General features: G+C 37.6%; 1 protein-coding gene and 1 long non-coding RNA gene across 8 annotated transcripts in view; one reads left to right on the forward strand and one right to left on the reverse strand.

Annotated features, from left to right (window-relative positions):
* LOC141380320 (uncharacterized) overlaps positions 1-13934 on the forward strand; it is a 371569-nt gene that overhangs the window by 262833 nt on the left and 94802 nt on the right. The window lies entirely within an intron of this gene.
* Positions 1-13934, reverse strand: part of LOC147831568 (uncharacterized) — a 69474-nt gene that overhangs the window by 28873 nt on the left and 26667 nt on the right. The window lies entirely within an intron of this gene.

Genomic DNA, 13934 nt, shown 5'->3' on the forward strand with positions numbered 1-13934 from the left:
CAACGTTCCCATGATGTTGGGGTACGTTGCGGTGCAATGGCAATATGACTTCATGTTGATATCCTGTGCCTGCAGGGTAGGCATCCATTGTCATTATAGCTTGCACATATTTTGGTCTGTTCAATTTTTGCCTTTTTTTTGCTACATCATGCAATCATGCTACATTTCAGCAATTCTAAAGTTCACTAACTTAGTTCCACCTTTGTTCTAAGACTTACGTTGTAAACTCATACAAAGATCAATCCTTCATGAGAGAGTTAAAGAAAATGGAATATTTTTTTACTGTTTACTTTCATGGCATCAGAAGAAAAAGGACGGAGGTGGTTACACATTAGCAGGCTCCTAATTAATGCAGAATCTGAAGGTGTGGGAGGAGTTAGGGTAATTAGGGATTAAACAGAGGTTGTTATGTTGTTCCTATTTGATGGGATTATTTACACACCAGTTTTTAATCACCGCCGTCCAGATGTCATAGAAGACACAACCTTTAGCCATAGCTGAGTGGTTGTTGGGAACAGGCCTCTCAACCAAACCCTTCCTAATTACCTCATTTGGCCTTTCCTCTCCGGAGCTGTTCTCAGGTTTTAGTGTGTATGTGGTTCAGTGAGTTGGCTTCATTTCTCCAACGCTTGTTTGTTTTTAACACCTGCAACGTTTTTTTTTTCCTCGAAGGAGCAATTGCAGGATGCTAATTGTGGTCGGATCGCCCTTGCTGTAAGCTGGACTGCACTACAGTGACGTTTCTATTTATAAAAATAAAAAAGGCATAACAATGACGTTGTTTGGCATGCTGAGACATGCTTGTGGTCAAATGTCAGCTCTGTCTCGTAATCGATGAAAACTGACAATCATCTTCAGTATTTAACACAACTCAATGGCAAATACCAGACATACATAACAGGGATGCCAAAGTTTCTGGTACTTCAGTAAGTTGATACCAACATTAAAAAATAACAATCCCAGTCTTGTGGTGCTGACTACTGACTTCATTCAGTATTTGATTGATATCTGGCTGCTTTTAAAGGAACGATACACTTGTTTTTTGGAAATAGGCTCGTTTTACGGGTTGCCTAGAGTGAAGGTTTACCTTTTTGGAATACATTCAGCCAAATTTAGCTTAGCTTAGCATAAATAATTTAATCTGATTAGACCATTAGCATCTCGCTCAAAAAAATAATAAAAAGATAACTTTCCTTTTCAAAACTTGACTTCTGTAGTTACAATGTGTACTAAAGGTCTTTGCACACTTTAGTTTAAAATATTTCTATGCATTTTTTAGTAATTATATGCAAAAAAATTTGATACATAAACAAACCTATGATACATAAACAAATTAATACATTACAAAAAATACGAAACATTTCAGAGTCACAAATCTTGAACAGAGATTGGCCGTACCTATAGAGATTATAATAGATGGTGGCCACATTGACGTGTCTAAGCAACGGACCAAAAGCGGACCATGCTTTCTATTATGATGTTTATGGGCAGTACGTCAAATGTATGGACACATAACGCACACTAAGCAACAGAAGGGCAGTTACTAAATCCAATCACAGGTTCTCATTCTGTCTTTATTTTATGCACTGTGTTTGTCATTAAGTTATCTGTAGCTCAAATGACGGCATTCTGTATTTAGTTTTTTGCTTGTTTGGTGGCTCTGAACTGACAAAACGCTTCTTTTAAAAAAAGTTTTTTAGAGTGCAAAAATCATAAAAAATCAAACCCAGTTAAAAAAAAAAAAGTTTCGGAGGCAGCATGTCAATGCAATTGACACAACGTGAGGCCGAAAAATTTTTTTAGTGTGCAAAATTACAGAAAAAATTTTGAATTAAGTGTGCAATAACTTTAAGACTGAAGGAAAATAAAAAGTTGCTGTTTTCTAGGTCAATATGGCTTTGAACTATACTCTCATTATGGTGGAATAATCAGGAAATGTTGCTGTATCATGGCTGCAGCAGGCACAAAATATAATGCAGTTCTGTTACCTAGTTACATAAGCCCCTTTCACACATACAGACCTTTCTGGATAATCTTTGAAAATACCAGTAAATTAGTTCTGGCAATTTTCCGGAAAAAGAAGTTGTAACATTACCAGTAATTTGGCAGAATGGTGTGCTGTGTGAATGCAAAAGGAAAATGACTGGAAAGAGTTGACGTGAGACATCTACTCCTGCCAATCAGAACATTACAGCAATACACCATTCACATCCGCACTGTTTATGAAAATAAGAGCCTTTGAATATTTTTCCAGACACATTTAGCTGACAGATGTTAGTCAGATAACCTTTCTATGTTCCTTCTTAATGCCAACTGTGTAAAAAATTATTAATAAATTCTTATGATAAACCGCTTAAGTTGACGCATGTGCACGTGAAGTTAAAGAGTGCTTCAGAGAGTGCCAGCACACACACATATTTTGTACATCTCGACATGCAAAAGTGTTCCTCCATAAGGCTTTATCAAAGTTGTTCACAACTTATACATCCACCGAATTTGTAATGTCATCAAATGTGTAAACATTTAGCTTTGGATGTCTTGGACAAAGCAGCTGCATGAATGCTAAAAGCACAGCCGTTTAGAGCTCATTTCTGGTTAATGACGTCAGAATTTACCAGTTTTTTGGAACTAATGTGTGAATGGTCTTTTCCGGAAAAATTCCAAAAGGTCCTTGCCTGTATAAACAACACATATTTGAATCTACTGGTAAATTAATTCCGGTAATTTTCAAACTGGTACCACAGTGTGAAATTTGCTATAGCTGGGGAATATTTTCAGGTGCTGCGTAAAAGCTGATTTATACTTCTGTGTCATGCGCACAATTTTGGTCCGGTGCAGCCTTCACGTGGTTGCATAGCCCTTGCCATGGCTGACGCCAATGCTGATGAGCACCTCACATAAAATGTAACTTTTGTAACGATGCATAGTGCAAGCTCTTTGATTTGCCAGCTTGGTATCAGTAACAAGTGTGGGCGGGGATGACAGCCGTGGGATAGTAGCGAGCCCAATTGAGCGAGTATTTACAAGTGTTGAATTCTATTAAGAAGCTCCAGATGGAAACTTTGTTTTGTATTTACCTTACGATTAAAGTTGTTGCACGTCTGCTGGTTCCTGTCTCTGAATGAGCGAGCTAGAGCTACTTGTCCTGTATGTAGCATTTAAAAAACACCCGCGAAGAATCTCGACACAGAGGAACATAAGAACCTACTGCCAGCTAGCATTTCGGAAGTGTTATTGCAGAGCAACACAAACAAAATGCAGAAGTATAAATGCACAACTACATGCAAAGCATGCGCCGTGGGTCACGGCAATCACTCGAAGCAAAATTATAAACAAGCCTTAATATAATTGTGCCTGGTGCAGCCAAGCTACAGCAGCAAAATTCCTTATTTATGTACCCATTTTCAAAAAAAGTGAAGTGTTCCTTTAAAATATAAATGGACAGTGGGTGGTCTGTGTTGCATAGTCCTGCCCAACCTATCCAACGTACTAAGATTGTTCTCCATTGTACTTCAACTCCATGCTGTCGAACCTGTCTGTAGCTGCTTCTGTTTGTCAATATTTGCATGTAGGATGATGTTGCCAACAACGCCTCCCCAACATCCCATCCCCCGCCTTCCTCATTTCTCCTCACTGTATCGCATGTGTCAGTAAGGAGCTAATCCGCACAGTCTATTTGCCCCCTTGTTTTGTTTGGTTTCTAATTTCGCCGCTGTTGGAAAATTACATATAATTGCAGCCTACAAATGCTAATGCTCCCCCCCTTCTCATTCACCCTACGTCTCCAGCGCTAACAGCCCCTCCACCCCCAGCGCTGCCTGTCTCTTCTCCTCTGCAGCCAGTAATTGTTAGCATGGAGGAAATTCTCCATCCTCAATAGAGTCTATCCAAACACACTCGAAACCACCGTACACTGATTGACAGCAGACAGTGTAGGTTCGTTTTTTAGTGTCGACACTGCAAAAGCACAATATTTTTACTGTGAGGTGCATTTACACCTGGAATAAAAATTAGTTTTTTTTTCTCAATCAGATTACACAGATGCTTAATACAGGTGTAAACGGTGTCTAAAATGTTTTGAGATTGTCTAATTTGATCACTTTCAGAGGTGGTGAAAACACACTCATGTGGTCAAATTTGGTCAAGGAGCTGCAAAAAAAGACCTATTATTTGAATACTTTGAGACATGTAGCGTTATCAATCTATCCCAGCAAACAATTTTGTCTTTAACAGATGTCTAATAGATATCTAAACGTAGACAGCTTGGCTAAAACAAGGCTAAACTTGGGTTGTTGGTGAAAATTTAATAAACATCTAAGAATTAGCTCAAAACTAAACTAGTCATCAAATAGACAGATTAGACATACTTTATGTGTGTAGTTATTCATTTTTGTTGATTTGATGACTAGTCTAGTTTTGGCCTATTCCTAGACATCAATTAGATTTTTACTGACATCCCAAATTTAGCCCTGTTTTAGCGGACTATGTTTAGACGTCTATTAGACATCTAATAGACATCCTTTAAAAACAAAAAATGTTTGCTGGGATTGAACTAAAATACATTAATTAGTACAATAATATGTTTGTTCATTTAATAGTTCTTGTGTGTCACTTTGGTGATGTGAAGCCTGATGAAATACATTGAAAAAATCTTGACAAAATCCTAAAACAAGTGGGCACAAGTGAAACATTTGAATGCATGTTAATATGAGGTGGAAACAGGTCTTGAAAGACTACATGAAGTAAGATCTGTGGAGACTTATGGCCATTTAAAGGTGAGAAATATCAAATTCAAAAAAAAAATTTTTATCTTAAAATTAAAATTCAGTCATCTTTTTCTCACAATTGTGTTGATCCAGAATATTTAGTTATTTATTGCATAAAAAGCATGAAAGATGTCATGTTTATAATATTTTTTTGATAGCACAATAGTTTAAAAAAAAACAAATATATATAGCTTAAATATATTTTATATTATTCATATTTGTTGTATTTATATACTGATTCTTATTTGCAATTACTTTATAGATATTCTGTTGACAATGATAACACAATACTCTTAATAATGCTATTAATTTCAATACAAACTAATATTATTTCCAATAAACTCAGTAACACTTTATTTTGATGATCCATTTAAGTATTAGTAGACTGTCTGCGTATTATCTGCTGATACTGCTCCTTCAACAGACATTTAACTGACTATAAGAAACTTTGCAATACATGTCAACTTACACTAACCCCAACATAACAGTCTACTAATAATCTAATGAGAATTAGTTGGCATGTAGATGCAATGTAACTTAAATTCAACAAACAGACCATCAAAATAAAGTATGACCAAAAATTCTATTTAAAGTTTTTACATTTTCAATCCAATATTTATTTATTTATTTATATTTCAATCCCTATTTGAAATTTCAGAAGGGTGGCAAGGTAGCTCAGTGGTTAGTACTGTCACCTCACACCAAGAAGATCACTGGTTTAAGTCCCGGCTTGGCCAGTTGGCATTTCTTTGTTTGTTTGCATGTTTGTTTGCAATTGGCCGAATAAACTAAATTGGCTGTAGTGTATGGGTGTGTGTGTGAATGATGTGTGTTTCTTAGTACTGGGTTGCGGCTGGAAGGGCATCCGCTGCATAAAACATATGCTGGAAAAGTTGGCGGTTCATTCCACAGTGACGACCTCTACAATAGAGACTAAGCCAAAGGAAAATGAATGAATAAATGAATACAATGTTGGAAACAATTTAAGTTTAAACTCTAACTTAAACAATAACAACAGTAGTCCATATTATTTGTGCTGTACATTATTATAAGTTGTATAAATAGCAAACTGAAACGTTTATTTTCAATGTACTATTTGCTGAAAATCTCTTGTAGTTTTCAAATCTTGTAGTGCTTGCACTTACTCAAACTTCAATTTTACTTTTAGTACATTTTAATGTGGGCCAGTAGACATTTTTGAGCTTTTGCTTGTTAAAAAAAGATTTTGAGATCACATAGTAATTGGTGCACCCCCTGCAGCATCACAGCAGACCCCCTGTGGGTTGTGGACCCCCTGTCGAAGACCCTTGGTCTATGATTTTCTGGTCCCTAAATGTCTTTCTGACACACGCACGTTTTAAAGTTGGCATCACACCAGCTTTGATGTCAATGATGCCAAACGTTATTGCATTTCACATCACCCAGCTAATTATGCCCCATTACGTATGAATATATTTAACTACTTCTAATACTCTTTGAAAGATAAAGTATGCCTATATCATTAAAAAATAAGTATAAAACATAAGGTATTTTACATGTATATTAATATGTACACAGTCAAGCTCACATCCTTCAAAAATGCTCATCACATGAATTTTCTGTACAAAAGTTTAATGCTACAAAATTTGAATATATGTGAATCCCCTCATGCAATCCCTCATCAATATGGGCATCTATTCTTTTTGTTGTTGCTCTTGCTCCATCTCAGTTGTGGAACAACAGCCCATATTGACAGTTTAGGCACTGCTCTAATTTAGTTCCTCCAAATGGAATTCCTAGACTTAAATAGTAAATGGTAATATGGAAAAAAGCAGGCACTTTGGCCAATAGTTTCTAAGAACTGTGAAAACATTTCCCCAATCTAAAATACGGTGATCGAGAGAGCTTAAAGTGCTGCAATTTAAAAAAACACATGAAATGACAAAAAACAGCAACAAATTGAGAAAAGATCTTCATTTGTTTGACAGCACACATGCTGTAAATCCTCACAACGCAATCACATTTTTAAAAACGTGCTGCTTTTACTCACAACGCTAACAAATTAATAAAAAAAGCAAAACGCAAACAATTTACGAAAACATGCTGCATTTTTTCATAACACTTACAAAGACCTCGAAACACAACAAAAAGGTTTTTAAGAGGACCCTGGAACGTGACAGTCTCTATTTAGGTTATGTTATTTAGGCTAATAAAATACAAAAGACAAGGGAATAAGGATGTTGAAATAAACAAACAAAAAACTCACCTTTCAAAGATCATCTACAACTTCACTGTGCAGTAGTTACAACACAGCGGTGTCTGTCCCGTTTTTGGGTCCACTTGAAATATTTCCATTGTGTTCCGATGTTATTGCAAGTGTTGTGAGAAAGTGCATTTTATTAATTTGTTTGCATTGTGTAAACATGTGGCGTGCTTTTAATGTGTGTGCATTGTGAGGATTTGCAGCACATGCTGTCAAACGGATAAAGATATTTTCTTAATTTGTTGGCGTTTTTTTGTAATTGCACATTTTTCTGAAATAGAACAACATGTTAAGCTCTCTTGGCCACCGTACTAAAAGGCTCTTTAGTTGAATAAACTAGCTAGCTAGTCACAAGTGATTTCAGAACTGTGTCACACTTTCATCATTAGTTAGAACTGACCGTCAGATTGTTTATGTGAACTAAGGATTTGAGAATCACCCTTTCCAAAACATACACTGAAAATGTTTTCTGGGATTTGTCCTGGGTTGTTTTTTGTTGTTGTTGTTGTTGTTGATTTCCGGGTATATGTGCATGTGTTTACACACATCCTGTAAAGCAGGGGTGGCCAACCCTGTTCCTGGAGAGCCACCTTCCTGCAGATTTCAGTTGCAACCCATATCAAACACACCTGCCTGTAATTATCACGTTGTGTTCAGGTCTAATTAATTGGTTCAGGTGTGTTTGATATGGGTAGCAACTGAAATCTGCAGGAAGGTGGCTCTCCAGGAACAGGGTTGGCCACCCCTGCTGTAAAGTAATGAATTCTGTATTTATACTGCATTTATCGTGTTTGGCCATACACCCAAAGTGCTTCACAATCATGAGGGGGGTCTCTCCACTCCACCACCAGTGTGCAGCGTCCACTTGGATGATGTGATCACAGCCATAGGACAATGGTGCCAGTGCGCTCACCACACAGCAGCTATAGGTGGAGTGGAGAGACAGTGATAGAGCCAATTAGGTGGATGGGGATGATTGGGAGGCAACGATGGGTAAGGGCTGATAGAGGGTATTTGGCCAGGATACCGGGGCTACACCCCTACTCTTTACAAGAAGTCCCATAGGATCTTTAATGACCACCGACAGTCAGGACTACGGTTTAATGTCTCATACAAAAGACATTGGCAGTACAGTCTCTCCTTCACCATACTGGGGTATTAGGACTTTTTGAGCACCCCCCTGCTGGCTTCACTAACACCACTTCCAGCAGCAACCTAGTTTTCCCATGTGGTTTCCCATTCAGGTACTGACCAGGCTCAGCCCTGCTTAACTTCAGTGAGTAACCAGTCTTGGGCTGCAGGGTGACATGGCTGTAAAGTGCTTGTAAAGACGTGTGACATAATAATGTGATGTGTAATGTCCACATTAAATCTGCTAGCCAAGTTTTTGGAAAAAGCTTCTGGTCTTTGACTCTTTAAATATAGACCATTTCAATGCGGTCATGTCATTGGCCCATGAACATTTCCTGCTTGTTATCAAACTATTTCATAACTGTAACAAGAGGCAATTCAACTATATTGTAATGTTAAAACAGCTATCGTAACTTTATTCATCAATATGTGTCTCTTTTTGGATTCTCGGAAGCTCTAGAAATTCAAAATGTAAAATAAGAAATGTGTTGAGACCATTGTTTTTGTTTACATCAGGGGTGACCAAACTCGATCCTGGAGGGCCAGTGTCCAGGAGTGTTTAGCTCCAACCCTAATCAAACACACCTGAACCAGCTAATCAAGCTCTTACTAGATGTACCAGAAACTTCCTGGCAGGTGTGTTGAAACAAGTTGGAGCTAAACTCAGCAGGACACCGGCCCTCCAGGACCGAGTTTGGACATGCCTGGTTTACATTATTCAAAATGGTCTATAGATCTGCATTTAAAACCCCTCATCATGTGACAACATGTGACTCACCACCTATGCTATTGGTTCACATACAGGAAGTCCATTCTGATGCTAATCCCAAACATATAGATAGATCCACATCATAGGCAGTAATAATTATGAAAGACTCGGTGGCCCTTGACGTCCAATCATAACAGATTAGTGCAACACATTCAGCAGACCGAAGTGCACCCTCCACTTTGGCCCTGGTATCTGTATACAATGCAGGGATGTCTGTAAAGTGCAGATGACTCGGTATCTCGTACCTCAGATCCAGTGTTGCCTACATTCTGCAAAATCCATCATTCTCAACCACGCTGTAAGGGCAAAGGTCCTTGCAAATAAATTTGGTGATTGACTTAGTGATACTCTGTGGCCTCGGCGAGCCAAACGCATGGCTTTCAACGCAGTAGTGTTTATCGGCTGACTTGGTTTGCTCTCATTATCACCTGAGAGTAGTTCACCGTTATAGTGGATGTGATGCAGATTCGTAGTGTTGCTGTTATATTTTATCTTTGCAAAGCAGTTCTTGCAGATTGCATAGTTTTATCCAGTGCCTTCCATCAACTCATAAAACCCAAAGTGTCTCCACGCTTAGAGTGGAAAGTAGCAGGTGGGTCTTTGATTTGTTTTTTATTATTTGACACCATTCTTCTCGATACTCTTTTTTCCGCGCTTCTTCTCTGTTGTTAGTTAACCTGTGTTCTTCACTGGCCGCTGCTTCTGCAACTTTACCCCTATCTTCTTGAACAGCGCCCTCAGCAAACAAAATGGTAGATATTGGGTAGTGACAGTGACACTGACAACGGGAAAATTAATAATTTTGTGTAATAAAATATCATTATTAACCGTTACTGTATCGATTATTATTGCGACAGAAAGCACAATATATTGCAATATAAAAATTTTCTCACCCCTAATATATATATAATAATAATATATATATATATTCTTGCATTCACACTGAAGGCTCTCTAGCAATTTTCTGGGATCAACACAAAGGAAAGCGGCTTTGTAACAACCCTAAATGTATAACGATAGTTGGCTATGTTCAGCACACTAGGTCAGGAGGGTAAATAATTAATTTTAGTGTGATCTATCCTTGAATTTTACATCTGCAGGTTTTCTCAAATGAAAATACTAGAATTAAGAGCAGGACAAAAGAAAAGCCGACCTTGGAGAAGAGCGATTTAAAAAGGTGTTGTGGGAGTAGAGTGAGAGCGAGAGACAGAGCGAGACAGAGAGAGAGAGAGACAGTGAGGGAGGGCATAAAGAGGTCATGAAAGTGGTTATGAAAGCTGTTGTGACCTAATCTTCAGTGTTTATGGCTTTTTGCAGTCGCAGAGATGCAGGCTGAAATTAGAGTGGGTGATGCCACAGCAGCAGAGAAGTAACTACAGTGCACTGTCCCTCTTACTCCTACAGAATTATATCACAAAAACTTATTTTAAACAACAGCGGCTGCATAACATCTCATTATCTGCCCATGTAAACATTGTCATTTATGCAGAAGAACTTCAGCAAAAGCCTGCGATTGACACCGGTATGGTTATTCTGGAGTATTTCTGTGTGAACAAGAGGATTTAAATCACTTTGGCTCGAGCGAGATACTGATGTACCTTTACTATAACTCACACATTACTGTTTTTTTTCACTCAAAGCTTACAAATGTAAATGTAATGTGTATTTATATAGTGCATTTATTGTGTATGGCCATACACCCAAAGCGCTTCACAATCATGAGTGGGGGTCTCTCAACACCACCACCAGTGTGCAGCGACCACTTGGATGATGCGACGGCAGCCTCAGGACAACGGCGCCAGTGCACTCAACACACACCAGCTATTGGTGGAGTGACAAGAATATGTGAGATTAGATTCAAGTGTGTTTCTGTTGTTACATATTTGTAATTATTTAATGAAGGTGCTGTACAATAATTTAAATCAGTTTATATTACAGGACCATCGTATTTTTACATGCAGCTATAGACAGTAAATGATGATTTGGGTTGTTGCTACCCCAAAAAATATTTGGACAAACCTAAGCTCTGGATTACATTTTTTGGGTATGTTCCCCTTTCTCTAGCTTGTAACATTGTGTAGTTGTAAATATGACTTTCCAACAAGACTTTATTGTACAATTATAAATGTCACAATCATAAATCGGTTTGCTGTTTACTAGACAATTGCAGTTGGTTTTTGAAGAGGAGCCTTCTCATTTCTTTAGAGCCACTAATTGAATAAAAAAAATAATTGTAGGGCAATACAAGTTATCAGTGTTTTTGTCCATGAAAGAACAAATAATGTGTTCAGTTATTTGCTGGAATATAGACAATTTCACGTTAAAGTTTTAACCTAAAATATATAACAAACAATCCTTAAAACTTGAGAAGTAATACTGTATCGGATATTACGCTACTATCAAATATTTGAGGTTAGAAAGGTTTCTTAATGAAAATAGTAAATTTGACTCTCATTGTCTGTTGGTAACTACTATTAAATCTCTTTACGGCAAATTTAGCTTAGCGGCCATCTTTGCAATGCCTTTTGGGCATGTAAGTGCATCTCCGATGTATCTGAACGGGTGAACTTAAAAAGAATTCTCCAAAATCGTTTGTCTAGCTTGCGATAAAACTTCATATTTGGAATCGCTAGTTGAAACTGTCAAAAATGTTGTTTCTGAACATTTGAATAATTAACAAATTAGCATTTTATTAGGCTAACCAAGCTAATGAGCATGTGCACCTAAATGAAAAGATTTCATGACACCAATCTCCTTTAAAGCTGTATCTGAAGGACACAATTAGACGTCATCATGTCAATCATGCTGACAGCTAGCTCTCTGCAACTCTCACAGGATGACCCACTAAAGCTAAGCAGAGCTGCACCCGGTCAGTACCTGGATGGGAGACCCCATGGGAAAGCTAGGTTGCTACTGGAAGTGGTGTTAGTAAGGACAGCAGGGGGTGCTCAACCTGGGGTCTGTGTGGGTCCTAATGCCCCAGTATAGTGAAGGGGACTCTATAAAGCTCAGTGAGTGCTGTCTTTTGGATGAGACGTTAAACCGAGGTCTTGTGTTTAATAAAAATCCCAGGATGAGCAATTATTATTCAAACTATGTACCATAACTACCAGAAAAAAATCAATCACGTCAAAAATCAAGTCATCCTCTGAATAAAGCTGCATCCAATTGCATTGGTCTTCTAAGGTAACTTCTTTTTATTCCTGTCAGTAAATCTTCTCCCAAAGCAACAGTGGCTGTTTTGTTTACAAGTTTGTGGGTGTTTACCTATTCACATTATTGAGGGAAGTACTCAGTAAAGATAATGAGGTCAGATGGGAAGACTGTACCTCCTGTTTAATTCATACAGATCACAATACCAGAGAACATTTATTTTCAAGAGAAGAGATTATGTAGATATATTTCTCATGTCTGTGAGACAAGCATTTGCTGATATTAGCTCTTTTTTCCTCACCCTGCAATGTTATCCAACTTCAGGGGCTTCATAACAATTAATGAGCAAATCTGAGCCAATTGGCTCATTTACTTGAAGGTGGGGCTTCCTTCCCTTTAGTGGCCACATTGAGGGTGTTCTCACACTATGTACAGTTGCCTTGAACCGGGCCGAAGCATGCTTGTCCCCCTCCCGTCTCCCTTGACTGCCCGCACTCACATTACATTCGGCCTGAGTACGCTTACGTCATCGATGATGCGCTGTTCAGAAGCGCTCTTGCTCAGCACAGTGGAGATTTCTTTATTTTGTTTTAGTCGTTTGGGATGCAGTGACACACCGTCAAATATTTCGCCAAACAGATTAGCCACTTTTGACGCTCATAAACAATCATGAACAAGTCCCCGTGCTGCAGGAATTAAGAGGTTTGCTAAAGGTGCAGCTGTTGTGCAGTGAGGGGTTTGCGTCTTTAATAATCTACGACAGTTTGCGTTCATTGAACAGTAAGTATGATTAACGAAACAGTCCCTTAAGGGCCTACTCACACTATAGCCGCTTTTCCACTATCGTGCTGAATCGTTCTTTAAACAGAACTGTTCCATTCCGTGCCAAACCGGGCCAGACAGCACGGATACGGTTTCATTTTCCACTGTCGTGCTGCGACAAAGCTCTTTAAAACATTACACAAAACGCATCAGTAGTTGCCTTGGTAACGCAATGTAAACGGCTCCCTTTGTTCAATTAAAGTTAAATAAGAGCCGAAACTATTTATTTATTTATTTTTCATAAAAGCAAAAGCATGTGACTAAACACTGTTATGCCGCTCTATCAAATAGGGGTGCTAAATGTGCACCCTTATTTATTTATATGTTGCGCAGCTCTGGCTAAATTTTATTTGGAGGGAAAATTACCAAAATGTAACGTGATGATTAAAAATAATTGGAGGGGAAATAAATAATATTTAAAATCTCTGAACATAACAGAAAAAAAAACAATGATAAGACAACAATTATAGTGCATTTGCATTATAGTGGCAAAAATATCATTTTGGACAGGCCTTGTCAAAGGTGAGCGGGCACTTTCACTAATAAAAACACAGCACATAAATTATTTCATTTTTAACAATTAATTAAATTACACTGCGTATTTAGGCTATATCAAAAGTTGATAATGATATAAAATATACTACATTTTGATAGTAAAATGAAACCATTTAAGCGATGGCTGTTATTTGTTTTACTATTCAAACATTAAATAACGAATGCAGCAAGTGAAAAAAACGAATATGAAACAACACATATATTGCAGGATTTAAAGCATATAAAGCACTAAAATGCTGCTTTATTATCTTTTTATTTTGATCATTTTATTTTTATTTTTATAATTATTTTTGTGTTCATTATTAACTAACAAGCTGTAGGCGAAATATTGCTAGACGTTTTAGAAAATATTTGCATAGCTATATTAAAGATCACCACAAAAAAAAAAAAAAAACACACAGAAACATGTTACATGCCTCATAAATGTCATATAACTTATGTATAACTGAATCATATAATTGCCTATAGCTGAAATGATGAAAATTGCTCATTTTGT

This window comes from Danio rerio, chromosome 22 (genome assembly GCF_052040795.2).
Source record: "Danio rerio strain M-AB ecotype USA chromosome 22, GRCz13ab, whole genome shotgun sequence".
In the NCBI taxonomy this organism is placed as follows: domain Eukaryota; kingdom Metazoa; phylum Chordata; class Actinopteri; order Cypriniformes; family Danionidae; genus Danio; species Danio rerio.